The following is a 17,208-nucleotide window of genomic DNA, read 5'->3' on the forward strand; positions in this document are numbered from 1 at the left end:
TTTGATAAAGAGTGAACACAGATAACAGGCTACAATCTTCTTGATAAAGCAAACTACAGCAAAAGAAATTTTTGACCATGAGGAAAAAAGGGAGGAAAGAAAACCGCAAGTCCTACTGCAAATAAAGAATTTTGGTTTAGATTTTTAAAAAAATTTAAAAATTGTTATGTCTTGTGTGGAAGCTGGTAGTAGGCAGTGAACCCCTTGTCAGTCAATAAAATACTCTTTCTTAAATAAAATACTTTTTTTAAATATTGAAAAATATCACTGAGGAAAACAATCTGAATATGGAAGCCAGAGAACATGGACTCTTATTCAGCAACTTGAAGATGGTAGAGCAAATTCTGGGAATGACAAAATGCCATCCTCAACACCTAATAGAGGATGTGCAGCACTCAAAGTAAACGCATGAAAACAAAGTATTACTATTCAGGGAAAAATTTTTGCAAGTTAAGAAATACGGACAAGTATTCCTACTTTAAGATTTCTCGTTTATGTCACAACCACATGGAAGTTCACCTACAGCAACAGATAATGTTGGGAAATCTCTAGAACCCCATTGCTTCAGTTTGAACCAGCACTTTCTCACATCTTCCATAAATAAAAATTCAGAGAAACGTCTGTCCTCCAACTCTACAGGTTAAGGGGAAAAGGAGCTTTATGGTAAGAAATTCGATGTACATGTTTTAACTAGCTCTTTCAAGATGAGGAAGATTCTAGTTTAGTCGAAAAGATGAAGTGGGGTTTTGTTTGTTGGGGGATTTGGGGAGTTGGTTTTTCAATTTTTATTTTTTGTTAATAACTTTAACATAGGAAGTGTGAAGCAAATAATTATTTGTAGCTTAATTAGGAGATTGAATTTAATTTCAGGTTTTATGCTTCAAAGCTTCCCTGATTTAAGTATTAAAATGTGTATTTTAGCTAAGTTTCATGAATTTATTATTCTCCAATATACTAGATTGAATTTATATTTGCTAGTGCTGTTTAGCTAGTAATGGAGCTCGCTTTCATGACTGTATTTCAAGTCTAATGCTTTTTAGTGGGCACATTTTGCTTTTGCTGATTGTTGTAGTGCTGTACTGCTTATCACCTTACTGTATTGTGCCTGGGAATACTTTGATAACAGCCCTGGAGATGTGCCTCCATGGGATGGCAGGTAGCCAGAGTGTGGCTGCTGTTCCTGTCCTGCTGTACTGGACAGGCTGGAACTTCAGTCTGAACTTGAGTTGAAGGGACTGTGACCTGTGAGTGAGTCCACAATGGAAGAGAGATCCACCTGCAGCCCATGGAGAACCCCATGCCAGAGGAGGTGGATGCCTGAAGGAGGATGTGACCCTGCGAGATGCCTATAATGGAGCAAGTTTGCAGAAGAAAGGAATTTCTCTCATTTTAACATGAGAATATATATACATATATATGAAGTTTATGAGAGAACATTAGCATTGGTTAGACTTGTATCTTCTTAGCCAAAGCCTTAACATACACACTTGATGGTTCCTCAAGGATATCTAGCTGTTAATGCAAGATGACTTAACAATACCCCTTCCACAAATTCTCCCTTTGCCTCTTTTCCTTAGTCACAAGCAATACCACTCTATTACCTGAAACACTGGTGCAGTGCCAGAGGAGGTTAGATTTTCAATTTATCCCTCTAAATCACATTCAGCTAATATGAAGTTTTCTATTATTTTTGGCACACAGCTAAGTTTCCTCCTCATCTACACAGATGACATTCTCCTTGGGACTGTCATAACTACTGAAAACATTTTATATGGGCTGTGCCATCTTTCCTGATTCCATTCCTTCAGAGAGCTACAAAAATAACCCTTTCCAACCTGTTGCTCTGACCACATTCACTTTTCTCACATTTTTTATTGCGTCAAACACAAGTCGCTTTGCTTTGATTGCATATCCTTCTAAAGTGGTCCCATCTCAGGATGCAAAAGGGAGTTTCCACTTCCAAAGGACTACAGCACCTATCTCCATCTTCAAGTTCTGAAGGGATAAAATACTTTCATGCTATATCCTATTTTGTCTAATGTATCTGAAAGTAATTCAAGCATCTATTAAGCTGCCTCATAGTAAAAAAAATTTGAAGAGTGGCTTAGAAGAATAAATGTTTTGACTATTACTTTTATACATATTGCAGTAGCTAAGGAAGTTCTCTATTGATTAAGAACACGGACTAGTGTCTGTATTGACTAGTATGTTCACATCATCTCCCAGTGCCAAATTCTATTTCTGGTCTAATATATGCTCTCTTTAAGTTCTTGGTTGTCATACTGTCCTTTTGATTTTTTGATTTTTATATAGCTTTGAACAGAGCAGGGATCCTAGTACTGAAATGGAGTTTCTTGAAGTTACAGCAACAGCATGGGGAGGAACAAGAGCAAAACAAAAACCACACAACAAATCACCAACTTTTTCTTCAGCTCTACTGAACTATTATATAGATTCTATAGATAGATAACAAAAAAAAAACAAACAAACAACAAAAAAACCCCACAAACAAACAAAAATCCCCTAAATGGTTCTCTTATTTTAGTTGGGATAATTAAGCTAGTAAAGTAGGACTAAAAGCTACACAACATTTGTGTTCCTAACAGTGCCACGCTTACCACCGACACCATAAACTTAGTGAGGCTAGTAAAACTTCACACACAACTCGTGGGTTTAATTCATCTAATGGTTCATTAAATGTAGAGCTGAAAGAGTTGGTACTGGTCTTGCAAAAGTTTTACCTGATTTTGAGATAAATTCTCAAAAATGTTAGTTGCGATTTTTAATTTTTTTTAAAAGGAGGAAAAAAATATGAATTTTAACTGAACATAGTGAATCATAGTGAAGTTTGGGTTGGAAGGGACTTTTAAAGGTCCTCTAGTCCAATTCCACTGCGACGAGCAGGGACATCTTCAACAATCACACACCGCCAGCATTGCTCCTCCCACCCGCAAGCGCGCAGCAAACGCTACTCTTCCACGAATTTATATTCCAATCTAAACTTCAGTTGATGGTTTCCCCCGCGCCCCAGCATCCCTTCTGTCCCAGCTCCATACTCTCCACACGCTCTTCTTCGTCCCGGTGAAATCAGCCAGCCGCCGTCAGCCAGGAAAAGCCGCTGGCAGGCAGCCCCGAGGAGTGCTGACTGCCTGCTGCCGCTGCTTCCAGGGAAAGCCCGCTCCCGCAGGTGCGCCCTCCGCTTGGGGACCTAGGGGTGGGGGGAAGGTCCCCTCCCCGTCACACGCCCCCGAGCTCGGCAGTACTGCCTTCCCACTTAAAGTGGAAGGGAAAAGGGAGCCGAAGTGCAAGGGTAGGATCCTGCCTGCACAGGCACAGCTTCAGTTCTTTACAGTAATTCCAAATTCCAGTACTCACTTCGGCGTACTGTATCCAGAAGGTAATTGCACATCTATTTTCATAAAGGGTTTATTAATTTAATGATTTATACTTCAAACATAGCTCAGCAGTCAGCCATTTACTTTGAAAAGTACTTTTTACTGCTAGGTACACTGTTTCCATGGAGACTTCCTTAGATATTCTAGGGTGAACACTCTTAATCTCTTATTTTCTTTTCATTTTAAAAATCAGGACAGACCTAGGCACTCCTGAAAGTCGGTAAAGGTTTAAGGTCCCATTAGTAACAGCTCCCAGGCATCTATTTTTAGATTACTAGTAGCTGTATGCTGCCAATGTTGAACAGGTGACCTGTCTCACCACTAGGTCCCCCCTGAATTGACAAAGTAAGTGAAAGAACTCCTACCAGATCTTAAATTCCAACCAAAGCAAAGTAACTCCGTTACATCTGATGTCACTAAGCATCAAACAAAATTAATGCAGACACCTTTGTTTTCTTTAATACCATTCAAACATTCAAGATTCAAGTGACTGGCTGTCTCTGTCTGCTTGACCCAGATCCAAACTTTCCTGCCTCCCCCAGGTGAATATGTGAAATATTAATGTATTTTTTAAGTGGCAAGGCTATGCAATGAAGTCTCTGATGTTATCTTAACATGTACCATAGTAGTTGTAGCAGCTGGTTTGGGGAAACCAGAACACCAGTCTACCAAGTGGGATACCCTTTCTATGCATGACCAAGAATTTAATTTAAAAATGCTAGCACTGATCTTTCCTGCATTATAAATACACAAAATACCATCACAGCTTTCTATTCAAAGGCTGTTGAACTTCCTGCTGAATCACATCATGTGCTCTTTTTATGGATGAGTCTATATTTCTCAGAACACAATTTCCATCAGCACACAAGAACTTTATTAACTTGATAATGAAATTCACAATGTGAAGTCAATTTCCAATCTTCGACTTCATTTTTAAAAAATTAAAATCACACTGTAATGATGTTAATATCTATATGCCTAATGCCTCTAGTTATTTGTTAATAGGTATTATCTCTGGTGTTATAGGTATGAGATAACCAAAATGCCTCCGTTACCAGAAGAATCAAGTGGAAATCATGTGAATCCCAAAGCCATTTACCACACAATAAGGTTTCATGAATACTGATATCCCAGAACTACTTGTGAAGCAGTACTTCAAGGTTATTTTTCATTTTGTATCAAACAGAAAAATAAAACCAGTATCTGGAAAAAGTAAGGCCAAGGTCCTCATTAAAGAAAAAAAAACAATGTGCTTAAGGAGATAGATACCACACAGTTTCCTGCTACATTTTACTGCCACACAAAAGACTTAATTTTTTCTTATATAAACACAAAATGTTTCACAAACTGAAACCAAACTGATGCCCATTAATGAGCTGATTAGTCCTGGATGAGGTGTGTTTTTTCTGTCTTCCCAATAGCACTTACATACATTACATGGAAGCTATATACATGTGAGCAACTTAGGAGTCCACTGCAGGAACAAGAATTAGTCAGTGCAGCATGTAAGTACTTTAAGATGTTAGTCTACTGTTGTCCACTGGCTGCTCCAGAGTACTGTGTGATAATACAAGCATGTAAGTTTAATCTTAGTACTACCTGGTTACAATAAAATTAATCAACAATTAATATGTTAAAATAATAGAAATATTATTAAAAATAGGTAGAAGTGATCACAGAACATACTTGGAAAGAATTTTATAGACTTAGAAGAAAAGCTAAGGGGGTTCTCCAGTAAACACTGTAGCTCTAACTATATTCCAGCCTTGTCTTCAAGTGCAGTTCTTAGATGACTTTCATATAAAAAATTTAGTTCAAAAATCTTAATTTAAAAATAAAAGTTAAAGTGAGGGCAGATAATTGGGGTTTTTTGCTTCACGTGGCTAGTATATATTGTTTGATGAAATATTGCTAAGATAGTATGATGCTATACAGCAATCAAAACTGACATACGAATTTGGATCAGCAAGGCTGTTTTTGTACTTTCGTTTCCTCCAGGACACAGAAGGAAATAAAAATTATCTTAAGTTTACATACTACAAAGACTCCTCAAATCCTTTCCCCTGTTTCTTCAGCCCCAAGCAGAACTTCATCAGTACATAACATTCAACTATACAGAAACAAAAAGCTACACCCAGACCACACTTGCATGTAACTTTGGATCACTGTATGATTTCATTGGCTCTGTCTTCTCAAACTGCTCTCTACCTCATTCTGATTTGGAGGGCTTAGCTGTACCTGCAAGGCTGCATTCCCTGTAATTGTCCTGCAGTGCTGTTTCTACCACATACTAGAGAAGTTTCAAGAACAAAGCATGGTAGTAACAATCCGGATGAAAAACAAGGCAGGAAGAAATATAGTAACAGAGTACCTATACTAGTTCAGGATGGCATAATACAAATATTTCATCAAAAATAGACAAACTGTAGTTTTCCAGCACTGGGGAACAAAAATTAATTCTACGTTTTCCTTTTCTCTAGAACATGGAAAACTTGTGGAGTAATGTTCCATCTCTCTAGTCATATTATTGGGGGTCAAAAAGTTGGAAAAAGTAATCACCAGAAGTTTCTTATCTCATGTGTATACATTTATCCAAGATTTTCTTCAGACTTCTAGGACTAACACTTTTCACAACTTTTCTTCATCCTGTTCAAGTTCTGTGTTTATTAAATGTTCCTGCAATGACTGAAAAGGCAGCTAAAACTAGTCAAGCTAAAAACTAGTCAAGCTAAAACTTGTTCTTCCATTAAGAGGTTGTCATCTTGCTTTATCAAACTCCACTGCTCACTAAACCCTTTATTTCCACCCCCAAACAAAAGCACTTCCCTTTTTAAGTACATAAGCACTTGAGCAAGTCTCAGTTTAAAGACTGCCTTCATGGTATTTGCTCATCTCTGAGTCTTTTCCAGAAATGAATTGACTATTCTCTCCCTCCTTTTTCTTGGTCAGGATAGTTGTCGTCTCTCCTACCTGTATAATCCTGCAATATGGTTCACGGATGCGGCCAGCTATGCTGTTTTTAAGAATATTGCCACTGATTCAGAACTGGCACTTTATAAGTAATAAAGGAGCCCCTTTATAATTTATGTTAAGCTAGACAAAAATAGTGGAGTTATGCTTATCTAAGAGCTAAAGAGGGGGTATTTACCTAATGGCTTAAAATCTAAGTTGCAAGTGTTTGGCTATTTACTAAGTTCCTGATTCCAATTTTCCTTTTATACTTCTAACTAGTTCGGTACAGTTAGAATTAAACTAACTTGTTTCAGCAGTATGTGTTGTGATAGCTGCAAAGCATTGGAGCCACCAACTGTTCGAACATGGCAACAGCTACCTAACTTCTATTCCAGAGTAGTGAATGCAGAACACATCACGCTAAGATCTGGGACCACTGAGTTTCCTTCGTTACATAGGACACAAAATCTTATTTGTCCCATTAAAATTATAAACATTTTGTATTTCACAAAAAGGATACCTATCTCAAATTATTATATTGCCATCCCTAAAGATGACATCTACCTAAATACCCTAGAAGCTCTTCCAGTTCTCCTTTCAATTAGAAACTCAAATGAAAGACAGTTATATGTAATTATGCAGCAGATGCAGTTCGTCACACACTCGTTCATAAAAAGTTCACACAAGCCATTCATAAAGGATTTTATACATTTGTAACTGCAAACAATTATAGCTATAACTTTAAAATCTTTAGAGATAATATATTAATAAGCAAAATGAAAACAGTTCCTTCAGAGCACAATCTTAAAATACCTACATGTTCTGCTAAAAGAACACCCTGATATATTTGAAATTTAACTTTAACTTTTGTCTTCAAATCCAGGTATGTTTTAATTCCCTCTATTTCATTTCCTCACACTGCCTACTTTAACCACAAAGTTCTGTCATTGAGCTCTACCAACTCAGTTAAGGCAGCCAAATGTCTCAGTTGTCCCAAGCTCTGGCATTCTGTGGAGTTGAACACACCATTTATAAGTTTGGTGATGACTGTCTTGGTTTGAAAGAAAGGTGTCTGCCAAGCTTAGTAACAGGAATGGGAAGAAATTCTCAACCCCCGACAATGACACAAAACTGGGAGATGCTGTTTACTCTCTAGAAAAACAAGAGACCTTGCAGAGTGATCTACGCACATCTGAGCATTGAATAATCATCAATAGGGTGAAATTTAACAAGTCCAAATACAAAATTCTGCATCGAAGACAAACTTGGAGAGGAGCAGCTGGAGAGCAGCCCTGCAGAAAGGGATCTGGGGTTGTTGGTTGGCAGCAGGATCAGTGGGAGTCAGCCGTATGTCCTGGCAGCCAAGAGGTCAAACATCCCGGGTACATCAAACACAGCATCACCAACCTGTCAAAGGGAATTATCCTACTGTATTCAGCATTGGTGCAGCCTCACCTTGACTGCTGTGTGCAGTGCTGGGTCCACAATTTAAGAAGTGTATTGAGGTCATTGTATGTGTACAGAGGATGTACAGAGGAGGCAACCAAGCTGGTGGAAGGGATGTCCTATGTGGAGTGGCTGAGGATTTTGATCTTGTCTAGTTTAGAAAGAAGACGACCGAGGAACAACTACATTGTTCTCCTCAGGAAGCTGTAGAGAAGTGAAGAGAGAGGCGCTGATCTCTTGTGAGATCAGTGATAGGATATATGGGAACAGTTCAGAGCACCAGGGAAGGTTCAGGCTGGACTTAAGAAGCACTTCTTTACCAAGGAGGTGGTCAAACCCTGAAATAGGCCTCCTAAAGAGGTGGTCAATGCTTTGAGCCTGTCAGTGTTTAAGAGGCATTGGGACAGTGCCCTGAAGCACATGCTTGAATTTTTTTAAGTGGTCAAGGCAGTTGGATTAGATGACTGTTGTAGGTCCTTCTCAACTGAACTATTCTATTTTTACCTGAATTCAATCAGCACAAGAGAAGGAACACCTGCACAATGAGCACATTTTAGTTTAGGAATTTTATCCAGTAGGCAACAGTATATAGTGCTAATTTCAGTTTGCAAAGTGTCATGGAACATGATGGTTTATCTTGCAGCACTGCAGTCTTCAGGCAGAAGACATTAACAGAACAAGAAAGCTACAAGGTTAGTCAGCTGCACAGTTCAACTATGAGAAACCAAGAACTTAATCGGTTTTATTTCATCTCAACACAATGTTGCACTCATTACTATAAAGTAAAAGCTCAAGCATCTAAGATTATATATGAGGCAGACTCCACAGCAAGAAGAAATATCTTACTAAATCAACGACAAGAAGTTTCATGACACAAAACTTTCTTCTGATATTTAAGCCCTCCTAGCTCTGTTAAAATTGCATGACCACCCAATTCCTTGATGGAGAAAGACTCCTGCCATGAGCATGTACGAACAAGGGCCATGGCAAGGTACAACTGTCCACTCAGTATCCCAACTGTAATAGCAGATCCCTAGGGAAAAATAGAAAAATGTAACATTTTCCCTTCACGTCCTTCCAACCATCTGTGACTTCAGAACAACTTGAAGATCTGTTCACACCTAATTTAATCATCCCTTGAGGGATTCCATCCACACCCTCCCCCAGTTTTGTCCAATTGCACCCCCCACCACTCCCAAAGTATTTGGGCATCTTCTCATGTTTGCAGTCTAGGTAAGGCAGAGAAGCTCACCCTGCCAATAATTTAAGGATTTCAGAAAGAGCAGGAAAACCAAACCGAACCAACAAGCACCACCAAACTTTCTTGCTCTCCCAAGCAAGTTTTCCTGAAGAACTTAAGTTTCATAGACACCACCAGTGAGAATGAAGAAATACACATGCAATGCTGATATTTTGTCAAACTACAGTGATACCTTCTCCATTTCCTCATCATTTTTAGTGGCTATTAGGCAGCAAGTGATTTTACTTTCCTTTGCCTTACATTTTGTGGACATAAATATATACTAGCTTTCATGTATTAGTAGCATTCCCACACACATGTATTTATATGCACAATAAATACACATGCCTATACAGAAACACACATGTTGTAAAAAAAAGTATAGAGTAGGGAAACAAGATGCAACTGTGAAGAAAGCAATTCCTGAAGTTTGAAGAAAGTAAACAAAGCTGCTGGTTTGTCTATAACCCATTTCTCAGCCCCCTCAAGGACAAAGAAGAAATGTCATTTGGTAGGCATAGTTACTTTTTTTGACCTTGTATACTCAGGGAAAGACTGGCTCTGAAACCAAGTCAGGGGAAATCAGGAAAATTGCAAATATCTGTAGTTTTACTAAAAGTTTCCACGAAACATTCCTGGAATCCACAGTTCTTATTAAAATTCTGACTAAAATATAGCAAGTTTACACTGACAGTGTAATATTCCTAAACAATGCTATAAAAGGTTAGTTATCTATGTACAAAAAGTGGGCTAGAATACTTTTAAACAAAGTTTAGGTAGACTGACACAAATGCTGCATTTTCAGACTTGTTGGCAGATCTTAAAAAAGAAGCCTGAAAATTCTTAGCAAAAGACAAACATAACCCTGATATTGGAACAGACCAATCAGATGAATCACGTTTATAAATGTCTATATCCTTACCACATACATGCAAACTTCCCACCTACCAATACCTAGCACTTGGACACCAGGGAAGTTCTGATTTTGTTGGGGTCATAAAAAGCCAATAGATTAGGATGTTCCCAGTGAGTAAAATAGATAAATCTCTAGTTAGTGAAAAAACTAATGGAGCAGAAAGCTGCAGCTCTGACAGAGTGTACAAACCATACAGGAAATTCAACTACTGAATTCACCAGTCCTACAAGTTACAGCTACCACATGAAAGAACACCACTTGCCCTGCCTTGCCAGTCAAACACATGGTGGTGTTGCTGCCCTATGGAAGCGGCACTCTGGTATCTTGAGCACAATGCACACCAGTTCAAGTTCTGACATCATGTATTTATCAAGTTCTGACAAGGAAACTTCCCACTCTGACCATTCATGAGGCTCCCTGGCATTCACACTCCCAAGGCCACACTTTCATTGCTGGGACCGAGGTCCCTTCCCAGCAGGCAGCTCCAGTGACTCTATGGGAGCCCTGCTTGGCTCCTTGCTCACCCCACTCACACAGCCAGACCCGCTTTCCTTACCGGTTCTGCTCCAAGTTTCCCACAGCAGTCTTGGATGTTTTGTTCCATAAAGCCAAGCTGGAGCCTCCGAGGAGGAACGCCTAACCAAGGAATCCCCGGGCATTTATCCCCTCAGTCTCCCCATGCTCCTGCCTCCTCTCCATCCACCTCGCCGGGGTGACAGGCCTTCATCTCCTTTGTTATCCAAACGGTCGGCAATTCCCGGCTCGGCAATTCCCGGCTCCCGCTGTGTCTCTCGGTGTCCATTCCCCTGGCTGGCACCACCCATCTTCATGCCCTTTGCTGTCCCAAAGGCTGGCAGCTCCCGGCCTCTCATCCCGGGCTCGCACTCGGAGCTCAACCCGCATCTCAATGTGCAGCTTGCGAGCCCAGCTCCCTGCACCAGATGTACTCCTCAGCAGTGCCACCATCACACCAAAACCACACACCCATAAACAAAAAATCCAAAGTAGCTTGGGAGGAGGCTTTAAAAGGTCATGTGCTCAAGCAAGGGGCTGGTTTTACCACACCACCAAGGACCACTTAATCCCAAAGAAATGCTTCTCAGCAACCACGTAGACAGGGAAAAAACATGCATGCATATTTTTATAGATTTTGAACTAGGTTTTGTTCCACTGTGCTTTATTAGAACTCTCCAGAAGATGACTAGTAAACTTGTACCCATTTGTTGTTTAGATTCTTTGGCCAAGGCTTCCTTCCAGTTAACTTTTACAAAGGAGAGGGAAGGGGCAGACTTTCCAAACACCTTCAGGCTATAGACGGAAGGCTAGGTTTATTACTAACAGAACTCTGAAATACGTAGTTCGTATGTTTTATGAATATAGCACATCACTTAAATTCTTCTTGAATGCTAGACAGTTTTTTTGCTTCTGCTGTGTCTGTAAAAACATGCTTTCATTCCTGTTGGCTCCCCACACTTCTTATAGAAGAATATAAGGTAGAATGTAACCTAATTTAAATGTCCTAGAAATCTGCAGATTTCTAGAAGTAGGTGATCCCTAACATCCTATAGCTTTCCTATCCCTGAAGGAGATTAGGCCTACAAATCTATACATTTTAGACCAAGTTCTTAATTTAGTACTAGAGAAGCACTTAGCCAGTGGAACTACACATGCACAGATGGAGCAAATAATTTTCAAGCTCAACTCCACATGGTTGCAGATACCCAAATGTGGCTCCCAGCTGTCAATCCTGAATACCTCAGTACATACAATGCTGTTAGCAGCTCCCACAAACTGTTTTCCCAGGTAACCACTCAGACATCAGAGCACGAGGTATGCCTGCCAAGGCCAGTGAAGCTGAGTAAGTTTGGGTAGGAATTACATCATAGGATGAAGGCTAGAGCTCAAATTCCAGGCTGAGCCCAGAAATGCTATTTTGACAACTGCTACATCAAAGTAACCAATCAGAGAAACATCCAATCAGTGCATGAAAACTTTTTGGTTTACTAGGGCATGTCGCTAGCAAACAACTTTATGATTTGGGGACGAAGACAAAGAAGTTTTAATGCAAGAGTCCTGTCACCTTCAGCTGGAATCCAGGACAGTCTTTGAATACACCATCACAAACTACTACAGAAAGGATTCTCCAACGCTCTGATTCCTTTTTTAACTGCTCTTCATTCTCACAGTAAAAAGTTACTACGACAAAAGTTTTTGAGTTTTATGAAAAGAAAAAAAAAAGTTAAAACCACCAATTTGAAGTAGCGACCTTATAAAGATTCTGTTCTCTGTAACCAAGAAACTCCTGTTACAACGAAGGGGAACTCTTCTCTTACCCTATTAATGGAATAGTTCAAATTCAAGTAGTTCAAGTGCATATAGTTCAAACATTCCCACATTTTCTCTTATAAATGCCAAAAAAATCCCTTCACCCCCAAAACCAGTAAGCATCCCTTATGTAAAATACATCATCAGAGCAGAATGGGCTACCTCAAAAAAGTCGAAGTACTCTCAGGCGCAATCAAGAGCCATTTTAGAATTAAGACAAGTTAAGAATTGAGAATACTCTACTGGTCCAGGAGACAAAGTTCTTCAAGCTTTTTTTCCACCTCTCTTACTTCTCTGGAAAACAAATCAGTCCCCCCATCCCTCCAAAAAAAATACCCCAAAACACCAAACCAAGCCCCACCAAACAAGAAGCACAAAAATTTATTTCACTCTTAGACTGAAACTAAGCATTATGAACCCAAGAATGACAAATACTATTTCTTACTCCAAGCAGTTTACCTACACTTTCTAGGCTTTCTTGCAGAGCACAGTTCTAGTCTCCCCAACATACAGGGTTCTCTTCCAGGAATTATTTTTTTCCTCTTTCCTCCCCTACTCTACCCTTATGTTTTAACCTCCATCCACCTCAACCTCCTGTTTAGAAACATGTCAGTCACATGAAAACATGGTGGTTTTCTAAATTCCAAGGGCAGTACATACTTGAATTCACATGTAACTGCATCTTTCTACTGACTGTGTGTTTCATTACTGGCTGAATTTAATAAACAAACTTTAAAAAGGGACAAAAATAACTTTGAATAGTAGATACCAACAAGTGAATGTCTGTTGTCAGAGTGATCGTACAATCCTTGGACATGAGTTGCTAGGAAATAAAGGTAAAAAGAATCATCCTCATTCAGAATACAGCTTCAAACAGGAGCTGACTCAGACCTGGCCAAAGAACATGCTCACTTTTCTATGCACTGATCTCCATGGATAACCCATATTACAGACTGCTCATGCAATCTCGCTGAGCAAAACCTCCTTTCACTGTACCACTAGAGCAAATGCTGCCTGGCAGGACCTATTTGTAACTCAATCACTTGGATTTAACCTAGGATCAGTGAGTTTCTGCAAATCCAGACACATGAATGGGGAAAACTGGAAAGAACTATTTCCCTAAATACTTCCCCAAGCATCCAGATATTAAAGGACAGACACTGAGCCCTTTTTTTTTTTTAGCATCTCTAGTTCCAGTTTTCTTCAAAGTCTGAGGTGTTCCAAGTTCCTTAACTGACCATTGAAAATACTCCAGGAACCTCCAGGAGGATTGTTAATCATAATCAAGCATAAAATACTCTATATTCATTCTCACAATTATGTCAGTAAGCATATTTGGGCTTTCCAACATCTAATCAGTTCATATAGCATACCCACCTGCACACAAATCCAGTTCAATACTTTTAGAAGCAGATATCTACTAATGCAAGATCAGGGCTAAAGCTCTTCCAGAAGATGCTGACAAATACAAGAAGCACAATTTGGTGATGTACAGAAGAACATTAAAAATCAGCTGTAGGACTTTCAGACTGGAACTTAATTATCAACTGAACAGTTCAGAGGGCACAACTTGCTCATGGAAGTTAACCACTCAGCACAGTATTATACTGCAGCATTCCCCTGTAATGGCTGAAAGGGAGCACTTCCTAACACAAAATGCTAACAAACACTATTTCCTCCACAAGCCTTGAGAACATAAGCATAATGTCCTTTCATAGAGATTCGTGACTTGCAGTGCAGCAGTTGTTTTGATAGACACACAGATATATAGTCATGATTTGCTTTTATGCTTCATCTGGTAACACTGATGCACAAAACCACAGCCCAGAACTGCAGTATCTCACTCATTAAATTGCATCCTATCAAGATCAATTTAATATCACACAACCACACACGTTCACCCCACATTGAGTTACTTCCAATCATAAAATCTGGGTATCAATTACTGATCAGTCAACCTGTTTTTCAAAAGCTTTTGCTAGGTAAGATGTAACAAGATTATACCTAAATTAAAACCCTATTAGCATAGCTTATTATACACACTGACACTCTTCTGCAGTTAAGAAAGTTTTCCCTGAGCCATTCTTGTTCCATTATAAAACCTTTCATGTCAATAATGTTTTATCAAATTAGAAAAAAAACAAAAAACCCATCAGCCACCGAGTAGTGCCAAGTTCCCAGGTTTGACTTCGGGAAATGAGATATATAAAAAGTTCAAGACACTTTTTTTGGTTTTTGGAAAACTATTTGGAGAGTTAAAAAAGAAAACCAACTTGAACTTACATTTTTACAGGGTTTAACACAAACAGTTCTATTTCCAACTATTACAGTAATATTCAGAAACTACAGTGTTATTTCCCACATAAAACATGGGCCTTTGCCAAAGAAATATGGGGTGAGAAAGTAAAACGACACACATATCAAAACAACTAACTAGTGACTCAGTACTTCCTGAGTGCTCAGATTTTATATCTCTGCAGAGAGGACAGTTAAAGAATAGAGAAGTGACTAGAAAAATGCCAGTCCTCCGCAACAGCAGAAGCAGCTTTCTCTCTGCATCAAGTGAAGTAAGCAGGAACTAGTTAACTTGTTCTGCAGCAGGAAAAAGGACTGCCATAGATGCACTTAAAGATGCAGATATATGGAATCAAGATTCTGTAGCATGTCACCCAAGGGATTTCTTATTGTTGTACATCCTATCCATTGTTAAATCTGTGATCATTTCTGTCCCAACTGCTGACATGCCCCACAGCAGGACAGTTGCTTTAACATTCTTGTCAGTCACAACAGCAAACAAGGCATACAAAACAGAAATTAAGTAACCCAAATTATTCTAGTCTTCCACCTTAAATGAGCTTTCTACTCTTTCACCATCCATTTTTTCATCTTCCCTACCTTTACTTGCATCTTTGATAACCTTCCATCTCCCAGGGAGTATCACACTATTTCCAACAGGAAATAGGCCTACATTTCTCTACTGAAAGTAGGACATGACCAGCTACCACTTACCTGTAGATCAGATTTCCCCGAACACGTTGCTATTCAACCAAAATCACTGGAGAAATTTATTTTGCACTGCCTACAACAGCTTATTTGTATAGCACTTAAGCATTTATCACAGACTTTTTTTTTCACTTTCTGAACATTGTTCTATTAATTTAAACCATACACTGATAGATAGCATTAATTGGCTGGGCCAGCTGACAATAACCAAAACCATCTCAATGTCAGATACAACCAAAACACCAATCACCCAAGTAAGCATTTCTTCAGTTCGAAGTCTCAGCTTACTATGTTTACAAAACTTGTGTAAAAAGTTCCATGCAAAGCATGTTGGCCACATCTAAAAGCCATTTTTCTCCCCTTTAATTAACTAAGGAGATTGCCTCCCTCAGCTCAAGTGGATGCCTAAACCTGATACAAATTTGTAATGCTCGAAGGAATCAGTCCTTCAAGTGCTTATCTCCTTGAGTCACAAAATGCCATCGAAGGCTACCCAAGTCACAACTATTTGCATTTTACTGCTTTGCCTGTAGTTTGTTACAAATGTAAAGAACCTCATACACTCTCATAGAGCCTGAAATAATTTTTTGATCAAGCATTCTGTGTTTGGAAACTAAGGACTAGAATTACGCATGTCATACCATCCTAGCAAGTTGACTGTAATGAAAAAACCCTAACACACCACACCCAAAGAATAAAAACACCCAAAACCCTACATAAGCCCAAAATTCAGAGAACTGCTCACCAATTTAAAAGTGGAACCAGGCAAAATTAAATTTTGTATAACAGTAAGAATGAAACGTTATAATGGCTTCGGTAGTTTTGTCTTCCTTACAACAGTTAAAAATCCAAAGCAACTGAGATCCATCTCACAATTCTCAGTCTCTACCCACTAGTCAGTTCTCATCCCACTAGGAACCCAACTGGCTATAGTATTTAACAACCTTGTATTACTCTATTGAAATTAATGTATGCAACAATTTTTGTTTGTCCTGTTCTAAACTGCATTTTAAGAATCAGAACCTCTAGCATGCAACCATAGCAAGCTGGGAATGCATGCCTGGTCTCACAGATGCCAGACAACTCTCATGCACATTAACAGGTACCAGTTTTAACATTACTCTAGCTTCCTGTATCAGTTTAGACAGATGCTATACAGATAAAAGAGACACAAGCACACCAGACACCCATCAGAAGAATAGGATGCAGTAAATACAGAATTCTAAGAACAGACTTTTATTTTCCTCCAGTATCTTCTCCTTTAGACATCATCCAAAAATGCGAACAGGAAAGTGAATTGCCAAAAACTGGCCCTTCAGAGAACTATAGATTTCATAGCAAGGCTTCGATGAACATGATGAACAAGTCACAACATGATGCAATCCACTGCTTTACGTTCTGAATCCATGACACTTCTGTGTTTCATATATTGAACACTATCAGCCTATTCATCTGAAGCTACCAGAACCAAACTAAGAAATGGCTTCAGGGAATGAATTCTATGATTGGGGGAGGACAGGGAAGAGAAAGGTGGTATGGAAACAACTTTCAAAAATGCCACATTTAAAGAAAGCTGTGAGTCTTTACCACGACTTTGCACACAAGAACACTTATGAACTACATAAATACAAGTGATGTACTGCAGAACATGGAGCATTGCATCCATTTTCTCATGGTAGGAAGTCAGCTACGCCAGAGAAACTCAATTCTGTGTCACCAGAGCAGGGAGACTCCCTTCTAGTCCTGTTCATTTAATGACCATGAAGCCATTACTCAAAATGTCTGTGCCTGACAGTCATCTCACTAGTCAATTTTGATATTCAAAAGTAAGCATTAGAAAGCCAATTCTAAAGAACTGACCTGTTTTTCTTGTATCATAAAGGGATGAATTAGTGAAAAAATGCTGAATTTCCCAGCATGCTTTCAGATAC

Source organism: Lichenostomus cassidix, chromosome 1 (genome assembly GCF_008360975.1).
Source record: "Lichenostomus cassidix isolate B80296 chromosome 1, HeHo_3.0, whole genome shotgun sequence".
In the NCBI taxonomy this organism is placed as follows: domain Eukaryota; kingdom Metazoa; phylum Chordata; class Aves; order Passeriformes; family Meliphagidae; genus Lichenostomus; species Lichenostomus cassidix.